Source organism: Herpailurus yagouaroundi, unplaced genomic scaffold (assembly GCF_014898765.1).
Source record: "Herpailurus yagouaroundi ecotype Mexico unplaced genomic scaffold, PumYag 67793, whole genome shotgun sequence".
NCBI classification, from domain to species: domain Eukaryota; kingdom Metazoa; phylum Chordata; class Mammalia; order Carnivora; family Felidae; genus Herpailurus; species Herpailurus yagouaroundi.
In genome coordinates, this window is record NW_024420586.1 from 8802671 (window position 1) to 8817887 (window position 15217).

Genomic DNA, 15217 nt, shown 5'->3' on the forward strand with positions numbered 1-15217 from the left:
TTTATTTATTTGTGGGACAGAGAGAGACAGAGCATGAACGGGGGAGGGGCAGAGAGAGAGGGAGACACAGAATCGGAAACAGGCTCCAGGCTCCGAGCCGTCAGCCCGGAGCCCGATGCGGGGCTCGAACTCCCGGACCGCGAGATCGTGAGAATTCAGTTTTAGAAAAATGGCTTTTGGGACAACATGGCTTGAGCTTTTCAACTTGAGAACCCAGAGCCCCCAAAGGATTCAGGGCACGGTATTTATGCATCAACAGCAGGCTAGTGGATATAATCCCCCATGGATGAAGGTAGTATGGCTCCAGGTAGGTTTGGGAAGAGACCAGCTCTGTGCCCTACCTCCCACATAGGACCTGGGGAAGCAGAGAATCTGAGGAAATTCTGTCCTGTTCAGTATGGCGTGGGAGAAGGAGGAGAGCCAGCCACGTCGATTGCTGGAGTGGACAGGCCTGCGGTGGCCTCCTCACGTCTGCTCACGAACCGGCATGCCACCCAGAGCCTCCAAACCTGGAGAAGACCAAGATTTGGGGTGGGAAGATTGCAGACACATCTATAGACTATTCACCAGGGACTACTGAATGATAAGTTTCCATGGATGCCAGTATGACTGCATGTTGACAACCAAACATGGCCGCACTTCCATATCCATCACTGACCCTATAGCTCTATGCGAACAAGCTAGAATTTACAGGGGAGCCCAAGGAGGAGGGAGCCCTGAAGTGACTAAAGAAATCCTGATTGGCAGTGATCACTCAGGAGACTGTGAGCTCAAAAGCAAGATCAAATTGAGGTAGAGGAAAGCAAAGATCTCCAGGAAAATACAGGAAGTAAGGCCTATCTATGTATTTTTTTTCTTTTTCCCCCAAACTTTAATAAAACAACAGTAAACTATTTATTTGAAACGTTAATATTCAGAAGAAAAGTGAGAACAGAAGAGACAAGCTCAATAACGTTTCAGAAGCTGAAAAGAAGGAAGCCAAAGGTTAATGTCTTTGGAGACCTGAGAAAATTGATTCTTACAAGAACCATGGAAAATTCCAAGAGCCAGTCTTGTTGAAATTCCCCTACATGTTCAGGAGTTGGTGGTCCCATGTACCTTTTGGGAATAGGGTTCTCTAACTCATTCCCTCCCTATAACCAGGTCACCGTCTCCCCTTCTCAACCCCAAAGGAAAAGTTGAAATATGTTCTCTGAAGAATAAAATACAGAGTCTTGGGAGTGTGGGATACCAACTGAGGGTAGAATTACCCAATAATAGAGTACGTGAACGTATGCATGTTGGATTGTGAGATCCATGACCTCCCCTCTTAGCTTCCAGAATGCTGGCACAGGGGCATCCATGTTCTAGGTGGGATTTGGAGAAGGCTGTTCTGGGGAAACTGGACTAGTCTGAGGAGAAGAGCAGTTGACCCCAGAGGATCCACAACTAAATATGGCATCCAGACCACCCTCATTCAAGTTCACAATCACAAGAGCCCACTGAGCCTTTTGGATCTCCATTCTTAACTGTGGGTAGAATGTTGAAATATCCAAAGAAAGCTCTGAATAAATTTAAAAAAAAAAAAAAGGGGCGCCTGGGTGGCGCAGTCGGGTAAGCGTCCGACTTCAGCCAGGTCACGATCTCGCGGTCCGTGAGTTCGAGCCCCGCATCAGGCTCTGGGCTGATGGCTCGGAGCCTGGAGCCTGTTTCCGATTCTGTGTCTCCCTCTCTCTCTGCCCCTCCCCCGTTCATGCTCTGTCTCTCTCTGTCCAAAAATAAATAAACGTTGAAAAAAAAAAATTAAAAAAAAAAAAAGAAAGCTCTGAATGAGAGAGACAGAAACAGCCACTTAGAGGAGTGAATTCTGGGTGGGTGGAGCATGAACTACTGTCAATAATCTCAAGGGGAAAGGTTAGTAACATTACAATCTTTAAAATTAGGATGCTATAAAAAAAACATTCTGAACCTCTTACAAGTTAAAAATGTTGGAGAATTTTAAAACTCAGTAGAAAGATTGAAAGACAAAGCTGAGGCAAACTCCCATTTTCAAAGAAGAACAAAAATACAAGATGAAAAATAGTAGAGACAAAACTAGAAAACCAGTCCAGGAGATTCATTATCTGAGCACTAGAAGGCTCAGAAGGAAAAGAAGAGTGAAATTTACACAATTAAAGAGTATTTTCCACAACGAAAGGATGTGAGTCTACAAAATACTGGATAAATACCCATTTTCCCTATACTTCCCTTCTTGTTATTGTAAAATGAACACTTGGGAAAAAGAGAAAACACTCTACGTTTCCAGAGAGAAAAAAGAAGAAAAAAACCTAAGACCCAGAATGTTTAGACTTCTCCACAGCAACATGAGAAGCAAGAAGATTAAGTAACAATATCTAAAAAGTTTTGAAAGAGCGTTGCCTGGGTGGCTCAGTTGGTTAAGCGTCTGACTCTTGGTTTCACCTCAGGTCATGATCTCACGGTTTCGTGAGTTCGAGCCCCACATTGGGCTCTGTGCTGACATCGTGGAACCTGCTTGGGATTCTCTCTCTCTCTCTCTCTGTCTCTGCCTCTCCCCAGCTCATGCTGTCTCTGTCTCTCTCAAAAATAAATAAATTTTTAAGAATCATTTAAAATTTTTGAATGAAATTTGTATTCAATCTAGAATCTCATGACCAAATTATCAATCGAGTAGATGGATAAAATAGAGATTTTTTTTTAAGTTTATTTATTTTTGAGGAGGAGCCCAAGCAGGAAAGGGGCAGAGAGAGAGAGCGAGGGAGAGAGAGAATCCCAAGCAAGCTCCGCATCGTGAGCAGAGCCTGACGCCGGGCTTGATCTCGCGGACCGTGAGATCATGACCTGAGCTGAGACCAAGAGTCAGATGCTCAACTGACTGAGACACCCAGGCGTCCCCAAATAATAGAGACATTTTTTTTTTTTAAGCACAAGTCTCAAATAGCTCATCTCCCAGACACCTTTCTCAGGAAGTCAGTGGAAGATGTGCTCCGCTGAAAGGAGTAAGTGAATCAATGAACAGGGAGCCCTCAGAGTGGGATAGCCTGAGCCCCTCTATCAAACCCTGCAGTGTAAAGGACCCCACTCTGTCCCTCCTTGAGTATGCCCATCCCAACGTGGTATGGCGCTCTAGAGGCCAACGTGAGGAAGCCCAACCAGCTGTCATGGAACTCCGGACCTCAGAATTGTCCGCTCACATTGCCCAGGGACAGCCTGAAAGTTGGCACGGGCTTTTCTCCTAATCCGTTAAGACTCATGCCAACTTAGGGACTGGGCGCACACACACGCCCAGACCCAGCAGGTGATAAAGGGGTAGCTTTTTGTTGGGGCCATGTGCTGAGGTCAGAAGTGGGGGCTGAGGGCGAGGGGTATCCACGACTAGGAAGAGAAGATGGGAGTCCTCCGGACTGAGGCCCCCTGTGTTTTGTCCTAGGTTCAGGATGTGCCAGCGTCCTGCCCGGGAGGAAAGTGGAAGGACAGTGTGGCATGAAAGCTGCATCACGGGTCAAAAGGCCAGCTGCCACGTTGGAACAGACCCGAAGGCTTCTGGATTGGAAGATGAAATCGACGACAACTTAGTAAGTCTGAGCACCATGAAGTAAGACTCATACAATTGGCTGTGGACTTGGGGATGAATTAGGAAGGTGTCAGCACATGAAAAATCTGGACCCGTGCTGTCCAACAGAACTTTCGGAAACGACGGAATGATCTCTGTCTGTGCTGTCCAGAATGTTAACCGGTAGCCAGTTACTGAATGGTTGCTGAGCGCTTGAAATGTAGCTACTGAAACTGAATTTCAGTTTTATTTCAGCTAATTCAGGGGGTGCCTGGGCGGCCCTGGAAGTTAAGCGTCCAACTCTTAGTTTCGGCTTAGGTCACGATCTCATGGTGTGTGTGGGTTCAAGGGCCACGTCGGGCTCTGTAGTGGCACTTCGGTGCCTGCTTGGGATTCTCTCTTTCTCCTCTCTCTGCCCCTCCTGACATGTCCTCTCTCATTCTCTCTCTCCCGCAAAATGAATAAACTTAAAAAAATAAATTAATTTAAAATGCCGCGTGGCGCTCTCTTGGACAGTACAGGCTTAGAAGATAGTGAAGTTGACAACAAAACTTTAAAATACTGAAGACAGGCGAGTCGAATTGAAATTTAAAGATGACCACTGTCATTCGGTGTCAAGGCAACAATTCTGGAGCAACATCTGATTCATTCATCTCTGTACTCCTTTCAAGGACTGTTGGAGAGGAGGTAGCAAAAAAAAAAAAAAAACAACTCAGGGGTGTAAACTTTTAGCTATTTGGTAATGACATGGGACCCTCACCTGAGACACTTTTTGTTTAGTTATTTTGAAACTAAGATTATGTGCAACTTCCTTTTAATATTTCCATCGCTGTTGGGGGAAGTCTAGAACCCCTGTGTGAATGGTTCAAGGAAATTTTTTAAAGCTATTTTTGTTTGAATAGTGTGGTTTCTTGGGTCGTCTCTGAGGTGGTGAAGGTAGCATCTAACATAGGTTTCTCTGGCAATATGTCCAATATGAAAACCGAGAGCCCCTTATGACTAGTAAGTGAGCCAAATGGAGCTAGTCTGAGTGACATTTTCATTTAATTTAAATTGCCACATGGGGCCGCCATATCCGCCCACACAAATCCAGGCAATTATAAACTCCAACTCAAAATTTAAGAAAAATGGTGCAAGAAACAGAGTGTGGTTTTACTATATGGCTGAGGTAGACATAATATAGAAAGCAGTGAAAATTGATCTAACCAAATTGGAGATAGCGTCACAGGATGACAACAGATCGGGAGACAAAGATAGTACTCTATCACGTATTGGGGCGCCTGGGCGGCTCAATCGGTTGAGCGTCCGATTTCGGCTCAGGTCACGATCTCGCGGTCTGTGGGTTCGAGCCCCGTGTCGGGCTCTGTGCAGATAGCTCGGAGCCTGGAGCCTGCTTCGGATGCTGTGTCTCCCTCTCTCTCTCTGCTCCTCCCCCGCTCATGCTCTGTCTCTCTCTCTCTCTCTCTCTCTCTCTCTCTCTCTCTCTGTGTCAAAAATAAATAAACATTAAAAAAAATTAAAATACTCTATCACGTCCAATAATGAGATAACAATAAAAATTGTCTTAGGCATCGGCCTATGTGTCCAGACTGGGCGGCCAGTACGTGTAGTCAGAGGGGCACTGACTTAGCCTGTACTTGGTAGGCCAAGGTTGCATGTTCTTGGTAGAAGCGAGGGGAGTTAAAAAAAAAAAAAAACTAAATCATTATCTGGTTAGTGACAAGTCAACAAATAAAGTCCCGAACTGAAAAATCCAGAAGTTGGAATACAAGCGTACTACTTAAAAAGAAATGGAGGTAAATACTGAATAATTCGTAAAAAGGAGATAAAAGTAGTTGCTTTTGGAAAAGAGGTACAGGGATTTCTGTTCTTAGGATCATTTGACCCCAGTTATGTTCCCGTGTAACTTGGGTTAGTTTCTTAATTAAAATAAAAACTAAACACAGATATTTTTAAAGCCACAAAGAGAGTGGGGAAAGACACGGGCCCTTCCTGTACAGCTGAGTTTGTGCTTAAAGATACAACACATCCTGAGGGTGAAGAAGAGAGAAAAAAAAAATCACTGTGTAAAATGTCAACTTTTATTTGGTCCTAAAGAACAATAAGGATTTGGGGGGGGGGGGTGCTGGGTGGTTCAGTCACTTGAGCGTCTGGTTCCTGATCTCGGCTCAGGTCATGATCCCAGGGTCGTGGGATCGAGCCTGGCATTGGGCTCCACGCGGAGCGTGGAGTCTGCTTAGGTTTCTTTCTCTCTCTGCTTCTGCCCCTCTGCCCCGCTCACTCTCTCTCTAAAACAACAACAACAACAACAAAGAACAAGAAAGATCTGAAGAGGCATAAGAAAAGGGAAAAGTCACTGCAGAGAGAGGAGAAGTCCACGAAAGTGCAGAGAGAGACCTGTGTGATTCTCGCGTCAGTAACGGACGCCAATCTAGGTGGGATGCAAGCATTATTTCTCCAAGTCACGGTCACTTAAGGCTTTTACTAAAATTTCACAGTCACTCTTTATTAGCCTTGTTCCCATTCAGCCCTGCCCCGAGTCTCCCACCATGTATCCTATTTCTTCTCAGACCAAATGATCAGCGCGACTGGAGTCCTCTTGCATTTTATGTGGCTGGTGTTTATGAGTAGTCCAGACAATCTCCTTCATAGCAATGAAGGAGGAGGGTCTAGGATTTCGTTTGGAATAATGGGCCCTTTGCGCTGTTTGTCATCATCCGAGAGCTTTGTCGATAGCTTGAGTCTGATGGAACGGGAATGCTAGCGTTCTGATGTGTGGGGCCCAAGGCAGACCAGTAGGGCCGAAAGTGGTAAGTCCAGTGATGAAAAAGCGGAAAATATGCCCTAATTTCTAGAGAGGGATGCACTCCTGGCTAAAGGAAAAGACTCGTCCGGTGGAGGAGGTAAGTTGGGACACGCAGGGCTGAAGACACGCGGTGTACCCGGCAGGCCACGGCAAGCTCTGGCAGCTGATGCAATCTGTCAGTCGGGTGCTGGATTCATCCCCCCTTGAGGAGCCTGAGACAGGAACCCGGGAGGGAGGTAGCAAAAGAGGAAGAGAAGGAATGAACTTGAGAGACCGAGATCCCTGGACATGGAAATGAAGGAGAGAGAGGAACAAAAAGTGACTGAGTCCGGGCCTGCTGGGAAATGGCACCAGCGCTGACCAAAATGAAGAGATCAGGAGAAAGGCTGGAAAGTGAGCTAATGGGTTCGGTTTAGTTCCTCTTGAGTCTCCCACGAGATGAACTTTCTGAGTGCAAGTGTCTAACGGTGCATTGGAGATTCAGGCGGGGAGCCCGTTGGAGAGACTCCTTACAGCCAACAGTGAAATCATCTTCCAAGTGTGCGCATTAGAAATTTATATTGGGAGGGGAGCCTGGGTGGCTCAGTCAGTTAAGCGTCTGACTCTTGGATTTGGCTCAGGTCATGATCTCAGGGTTCGTGGGTTCGAGCCCCACATTGAGTTCCATGCCCAGCGTGGAGCCTACTTTAAAAAGGTCAAGTTTCGGGGCGCCTGGGTGGCGCAGTCGGTTGAGCGTCCGACTTCAGCCAGGTCACGATCTCGCGGTCCGTGAGTTCGAGCCCCGCGTCAGGCTCTGGGCTGATGGCTCAGGGCCTGGAGCCTGTTTCCGATTCTGTGTCTCCCTCTCTCTCTGCCCCTCCCCCGTTCATGCTCTGTCTCTCTCTGTCCCCAAAATAAATAAACGTTGAAAAAAAAAATTAAAAAAAAAAAAAGGTCAAGTTTCATCATATCTTCAGACTAGTGCAAAAGAAAATTCTTGAATTAGTGGTCAGGAGACCAGAATTCTGGTTCTGACCTTGTCATTAGCTACGGTTTTAGTCTTATTAATGACAAGTCAATAAAATAGCTCACATTACTAGTGGCTACAACCCACAAAGTATCCTAAGTGCTTTTTATGTACTACATCACTGGATCCCCACAGAGACTCCAAGATGTAGGTAGTATTATTATGCTCATTATATAGAGGTCAAAATTAAGTAACATGTCCAAAACCACCAGACGTTCAAACGTTGGCAGTCAGAAAACGAGCCCACACTCACATGTTGCTTCAGATCACAGAGACTCAACTTCTGATCTGCAGATGAATCATGTAGGATTAAATTATCGGTAGAGTCGCCTCAAGCTTGAATATTGCATGAGTTTATAAGCATATATTAAGAGAGTGTAAGCGAGCATTGCTCAGAATCAAAAATCAGTTTCTGAAAATTAGCAGCAGAGGGCAGCAGAGAGCATGCTAAAACAGCTTTTGAACGCCTGCTCTAAAGCTAGGCAATGTGTGAAATTTATCAACAAAAATTAAACTTACATTAACTCATTTAATATTCATAAAACCCTTTAATGTACCATTAGAGTGAAAACAATACGGCGTATTGTGACATCCTAAAATTTAAAAATAGAGAAATAAAGAATGTTATTTGAGTTGATTTTGGTGGTTAGCATTTAAAAAAATGTCACTGACTATTTGTGAAATTCTTATGACATTAATCTCTTCAAAGGTATTATGAAAGGTATACTCCAAACAAATGCTAAGCCATGTTTTACAGTAAATTTCATTTGACACCCTGAAACTTGAGCCAATGGATTATTTTAATTGTTCCAAGATATTTTATCATTGAATTTTTGTTTCTCATCACAGAGAAGGTAGAGAGATATATTTAGAATTGCCCATAACTAGGTGTGACGGAAAAGACATCCAAGGACTTTTGCAGATGAGACGTTCCAGGCAAATTTAGCCTACATTAATCATTACCAGAATAGGGGAATACCAAAATTAACCTTAGTTGCAAATTCACATCTTAGAAATATGTGCTAAAGTGCAGTACCTTGTTAAATCATTTACTTGCATTTCAGAAGAAACTGCAATATAAATTCTTCTTCTCAGAAAACTCTTGTTATACTCTGCACATGGAAATACTTTTAATTTGCACGCAAACAAGACAAGCGTGAGTTCAAAGAGAAAACATAAAGAGGGGAGAACTTTACAACAGGAAACATTTGGAAAAACCGAAGTTAGGGATCAGGAAACTTTTTTTTATAAAGGGCCACATATTTAACATTTTAAGTCTCGGCCACAGCTGCTCAACTCTGCATCATGGCAGGAAAGCAGCCATAGACCGTATGTAAACAAATGGATGTGGCTGTGCTCCAATAAAACTTTATTTAGAAAAACAGGCAAGGGGCGCCTGGGTGGCTCAGTCGGTTGAGCGTCTGGCTTCGGCTCAGGTCACGATCTCACGGTCTGTGAGTTCGAGCCCCGCGTTGGGCTCTTTGCTGACAGCTCAGAGCCTGGAGCCTGCTTCGGATTCTGTGTCTCCCTCTCTCTGACCCTCCCCCGTTCATGCTCTGTCTCTCTGTGTCTCCGAAATAAATAAACATTAAAAAGAAAAAGAAAAACAGGCAAAAGGCCAGTTTGATTCATGAGCCATGGTTGCCATGGTTTTGACCTAAGTCACTGGAGGGGCAGAGAGAGAGGGAAAGGGAATCCCAGGCAGGCTCTGGGCTGTCAGCGCAGAGCCCCACACGGGGCTCAGTTCCACAAACTATGACCTCATGATCTGGGCCGAAATCAAGAATCAGACGCTTAACCATGTGAGCTACCCAGGTGCCCCTAAGCCCAATTTTTCAATAACACTGCATGTTCGCTTTTATCATAATTTGGATTTTCCTAATGAGGAAACTGAGGTTGAGGTTTGAAAAATGACCTTCCCAAGGTCACAAAGAACTAAGTGCTGGAGGCAAGATTCAAGTCCAAATTTACGAACTCGGAGGACATGGTCTGTTCGTCAAATATATCACACTACTGCCTTGTTGAGAGCAGTTAACGTCAAGCAGTCGTGACAAGCAGTTAGTCCTTCCCTGAGAGGGGTATCCACCCTGACTCCAACAACCCTGACTCTGACTCTAAAGAACAGCACTTGGGGGCACCTGGGTGGCTCTGTGGGCTGGGCATCTGACTCTTGACCTCTGCTCAGGTCATGATCTCAAAGTTTGTGAGTTCGAGCCCCACTCTGATCTCTGCACTGACAGCACAGAGCCTGCTCGCGACTCTCTGTCTGTCTGTCTGTGTCTCTCTCTCTCTCTGCATGCATGCTCTCAAAATAAATAAACTTTTTTAAAAAGAAAAAAAGAGTACAGAATAACAACAACACTTAGGGACAAAGTGTTCCCAAAGTGTTCTGGGAACAGTGAAATACAGAAAGAAAAGCTCCAAGAAAGCCATCAACGCGTGCCCCAGAGTGGGCCCGAGGCACACAAATAATTCATCCTCTCTGGTCTTTTCATCTGTGTCAACATTTTCCCTAACCACTCGCCCTGCTGCAAGGTGGCATCATCTCGCCCTTAATTTTACAACCACAGAATAATTTAATATTACAGATACATTATTTTTTTTCATGTTTCAAGTTATTGAAGTTTTAGTTAGCACACAGCATAATATTCATTTCAGGGGTGTATAATTTAGTGATTCATCACGACAGAGAGATGCGCCACTTAAATATCAACATTACCCCATGACCTCCAGGAGAAAGTCCCCGTATGTTAGGCCCTCGTGCTACGTGGTCCTTATCTGTGTTCCCAGTTCTCCACACCTTCGCGCCCACAGCAAGCATTTGTGCATTTTTATTTCGTGTGTGTGTGTGTGTGTGTGTGTGTGTGTGTTTCTGTCCTGAGAGCCCTGCTTCCCTATCCAGGCCCTGTTTCACCACCCATACCCTTCAAATCTCATTTATCAACATTTCAGAGCCCCTGGCCATCCATTCAGCATCCTTGCCCTGGAACTAGAGATTCTAGGTTACTTCTGTCCCTGCCCCCAAGATGTTTATCAGGATTGCATGGAATTTGAGCAAAATCATCTGTTACCTTAAATAAATCAGGGAAATGAGTCATTGGGATAGTCCTTTGAAAGAAGGAGTAACTGGAAACAGCAAAAGGAAAGCAAGAAGTTTGGGGGTTGGTGGGAGGTTGGGGGGTTGGGGCTGATAGGGTGGCAGAACAGAATCATCTCTCGAAGGGCAGTTTGCACCCATGTGAACTAAGACATCTGACGGACTGGGTTGAGACGGGTGCAGAGGAGACCTCCAGGGGCGCCTGAGTGGCTCGGTCAGTTAAGCGTCCGACTTGATTTCGGCTCAGGTCACCATCTCACAGTTCATGAGATGGAGCCCCATGTTGGGCTCCACACTGACAGCCTAGAGCCTGCTTGGGATTCTGTCTCTCTCTCTCTCTCTCTCTCTCTCTCTCTCTCTCTCTCTCAAAATAAATAAACTATAAAAAAAAAAAAAAAAGAAAAGATCTCCAGAGCCACGTGGAGGCAGCAGTTACAAAATAGTACAGGAACAGGCACATCTTAGGTCAGCAAATCATTTCTGAAACTGGACATTGAGGTTCTTATTGCTTTTTTATTATGCGTAATCACTGCATGTACCTCCGTGAGTGTTTTTCCTTAGGCCAGATGTGAAGGGGCCAAATTACTGCCTCACAGCTCTTGCAAATTTCCTTTCAAGTAGCTTGGGCCAGTTTATTCTCCGACCAGCAGGGTTTGAGATTCATTGTTGCACCGACATCCTTCAACAGAGTATTGCTGTTAATTTGCGGATCGGATGAGCAAATTTATTTTTGCCTCACATTTGAGGATGAAGCACTGTCTTATTAGGATTATGTGTAGGTGACCTATCAGAGATGTTATTTTTTTTTAATACCCCCAAATCCTCAAAATACTCCGTTTCATCTCTTTGCCTGTTTTTCCTGTAATCTAAATCCTAAATCCCCTAATTCCAGCCCTTATTTTTTAGAGATCTTGATCTTTGAATCTTGTGAATAAACCGCCAAAAGGTTATCCCTGAAAAACTTGAATGTTCTTTTGTTTCGCCATCATCGGTAAATCTATCTTATGAGTTTGGTTTTCCAGCGAACGATACGAGAACTTTTTACCCAAAACAAAGTTTCTTCAGGAGAGATCTCCCCACATTAAAAAGCTCCCGTAGTTTGCTTACCGTTACCTTTGAAAGTACACATAGTTTAGAGCTAGAAATAAGCATTTTCTTCGTCTTATACCTTGGTTTATATTGCTCTTATGTCCTCTTTGGACAAATGCTCTAAAGTATCTCTCATCCATATGTCAATTCTTGTTAACAAAAGAAATCATTGGGGGGTCATCTCTTCTTTCAAATATGAAGTGATTCTTAATTTGTGCGGGTCTGATTTGATGGCTAAGATCATCAAGTCCAAAGGCCTCTGTTTTCCATATGAACCTCACCAAGTAAATAATTTTTTGTTCAGTTCTACTTCCGAGGGCTTTCTCTGGGTGTGTGAATTTTCTTATTTACAGAAACTGTAGATTTGGAGGCAGAAAATTTGTAAATATGTTTTTGTCTTAGTTGGGATTTTCTTCATGCTGGGTCTTGACATCTCACAAACGAAAAAGATTAAAGCCCATGATCACTTTTTTGGATTGACACAAAATGAGAGGAATCAAAAGATAAGTGATGCTGATAATGTTGACTGATGTTAAATTTCTTTGGTGTTATAATTGCTAATCATTATTAATGAAATTATCTTGCGTCTGTTAGCACTATCATTTACTTCGTTGTAGTCCCAGCAACAAAATGCCATACCGTGTACTTGACTGCATTCCAAATGTAGAAAACAAAGTTGGGAAGAAAATAAAATTGGGGAGAAAAATTTAAGTATGAATCATATCTGAAAGAATAGTCTTGGTGTTACATTTCCTTAGCAGTGTAATTATGGGGAAGACTGCCCTTTCTCTTAGCATCCAGGCTCAAGGATTTGGGGGTGACACATGTCCTAAAGTCACCAAGGGAACTGTGTACATATATATGTGTGCATGTGTGTATATAGATGAAGGGAGAGCAAGAGAGTGAGAAAGTAAATATAGCAACATAGCTACAACCGATTAATCTACACGATGGAAGCATGGGTGTTCGTTGCACTATTCTTTGCATTTTAATACAGGTTTTGAAACTTTGCAAAAGAAAAACTGGGAGGGCCCATCCCCCCCACCCACCTTAAATTCCACATGTGAGTGAAATCACAGATATGTGTCTTGCGCTCGCTGACTCATTTCCGCTTCGCATAATACCCGCCAGTTCCATCCATGTTATCTTATGTATCTGAGCTAATCATGAAGTATGTGATGTGTGATTAGAAACGGTTCAGTAGCTGGAGCGAACGTAGCTATTGAAACACCACTTTGATATGAGACTTAGCGCCCTTGCCTTTGTACATCCCCTGAATTACCGTTACAACGTGAACGGTTTTCACCCAAATTTCAAATACTCTCCACTCCGACGAGAAGCTTTTCAAGCCCAGAAACACACTGTTCTTACACTGACCTTTGCAGGAAATGTTCCAAAAATATCAGTACGAATATTCTGGCCAAGTCAGGTCCATACCACAACAAAGATGGATGTGTGCAAGAAGGAGTTCGGTGGAGCAGATGTAACGATAGTTCACGCGAAAGCCCCCCTGTACGTGCCGCCTTCGATACCGACGGGTAGACTTTCCCCAAATGAGCCTGGTGGCAACTCGGAAAGTAACAGCCCTGGCTGTCACGTTGGCTTTGAATGTGCCCCGCCGCATAGGAAAACTCTTAGCTCAAGCTCTCGGAATGAATCATCGAGAGTCAAAGCCAACTGGAGCTTACTGTCATTGTCCTCGTCTCTAGAACTCTATCACTGTATTCTAGAGATGTGCTGTCCCTGCAAAGTTCTGGTCAGGTTTTGAGGCCTGCTTTTCAGAATGTGGAAGCTGATTCTGTGCAGCAATTTCTGAACAAGCACCGTATCAGTTACACAACAAACACGTGATCCGACCCGTCCAATTTGAGGGGTAAAAAAAACACACAACACTTCAGAACCGCCCAAAATGTGAACGCAAGGGGGTAAGAGAAGGGAGCATTTGGCTTCATTTCTCCCAACTGTCGTCCACTCCCTCGAATGCTTGCTGAACCTCCCGCTCACCTGTGACTTGCTCAACTAGGAAAGCATCTGAGAGGCGATGGCATCTGGTCTCTGGTGGTAAACGACTCAACAAGTGAGAGGAGAGGTGACAGAAGGATTGGCAGTTAGAGGGCCTCTTGCCTCCTTTCTCTTACCTTCGCGAACCAATCTGCTCCTTTGGTCCGGAGGAAACAGCAAATGACCATATAGGGACAAGTAAGCCAGCTGTGCTTTTTCCAGAAATGTCCACCAGCCTTCCAAGAAACTAAGCTGCTCTTTGTACAGACATTCTTCTTATAGCTGATCCCATGGAAAGAGTTGTTTTTGCTCGAGTCTGATTTGTGCTCAAAAACAGTGGGAAGTCCCAGGAAGCGGGGAGGCAGTAACTGACAAACCCACATCGAGCCACAGAATGGTGTTTCTTCCCCTTTTTCAAAAAATGAAACCTATCTATGAAACTGCCTCTTGTTAAAACAGTTGATTGCTACACTTTATAGAAGAACCCTATCCGCATAAATGTACTCTAACAGTAAATTCTCTGGGATCCCTTCACCAAAAGAGAGCCAGAGTCCAATGGGATTTCAAAAAATTCTCTGTCTCGTCACTGAGCTCGCTGAGCTATAATTTTTAAGAAGCATTCTCAGGTTTGTACTCAGAATTTTAAAAAGTGCTAACGAAACCGTTTTCCCTCACAGATTAACCAAAGTAAAAAATGATATAATATACCCAGTGGGCAAGGTTGTAGGGAGACAGGCACTCTCCTGCGTTAGTGATGAGATTATAGACATTTTTAGAGGGCAGTTTCCCAGTATCTGTTGAAGTTTTTGTCCCCAATTTGAAATATTCGTACCCTCTGACCCAATAATTTCATTTGTATAAATTCATTCATGTCACAGGTTTACACCTGGGCACACAAAAAAAGTGAAAAGGTATTTGTGGCAGCATTAAGAAAGTCAACACCTGGAAAAAATAGTCATAAATAGGACATTGTGCTAAATAAATGTAGAACTGTATACAATACTACACAGTTGTTAGAATCATGTGGCTTTATATCTAATCATAGCAAAAGGTCTCCAAGTTACATTGTTTAGCAGGAACACATAATATGCTCCAATTTATATAAATACAAATAAGTATACTTCTATAGGATATGCAAGAAACTGGAAAGGAACAATTGCCTTTTGAGAATGAGTCTTACTTTTCACTCCATCCCCTTTTAAAATTTCTACTATGTGTATGTATTACTTTTTCATTTTAAAAACCAGTATATTTGGGGGCGCCTGGGTGGCTCAGTTAAACATCCAACATCGGCTCAGGTCATGATCTCATGGTTTGTGAGTTCAAGCCCCGTGTCAGGCTGTCCACTGTCAGCACAGACCCTGCTTCAGATCTTCTGTCTCCCTCTCTGCTGCCCCTCTCCAGCTCTCTCTCTCTCTCTCTCTCTTTCTCATCAAAAATAAAGAAATGTTTGGGGCACCTGGGTGGCGCAGTCGGTTAAGCGTCCGACTTCAGCCAGGTCACGATCTCGCGGTCCATGAGTTCGAGCCCCGCGTCAGGCTCTGGGCTGATGGCTCAGAGCCTGGAGCCTGTTTCCGATTCTGTGTCTCCCTCTCTCTCTGCCCCTCCCCCGTTCATGCTCTGTCTCTCTCTGTCCCAAAAATAAATAAACGTTGAAAAAAAAAAAAG

The 15217-nt window shown here is 44.1% G+C and overlaps 1 protein-coding gene across 1 annotated transcript in view; it reads right to left on the reverse strand.

The window, feature by feature from the left end:
- Positions 1–14248, reverse strand: part of TASL (TLR adaptor interacting with endolysosomal SLC15A4) — a 22641-nt gene extending 8393 nt beyond the window's left edge. Inside the window, exon 1 of the mRNA XM_040469063.1 lies at positions 13687–14248. The gene's annotated coding sequence lies outside the window, so the exon portion shown is untranslated. The remainder of the gene's footprint in view (positions 1–13686) is intronic.
- Positions 14249–15217: the final 969 nt, after the last annotated feature.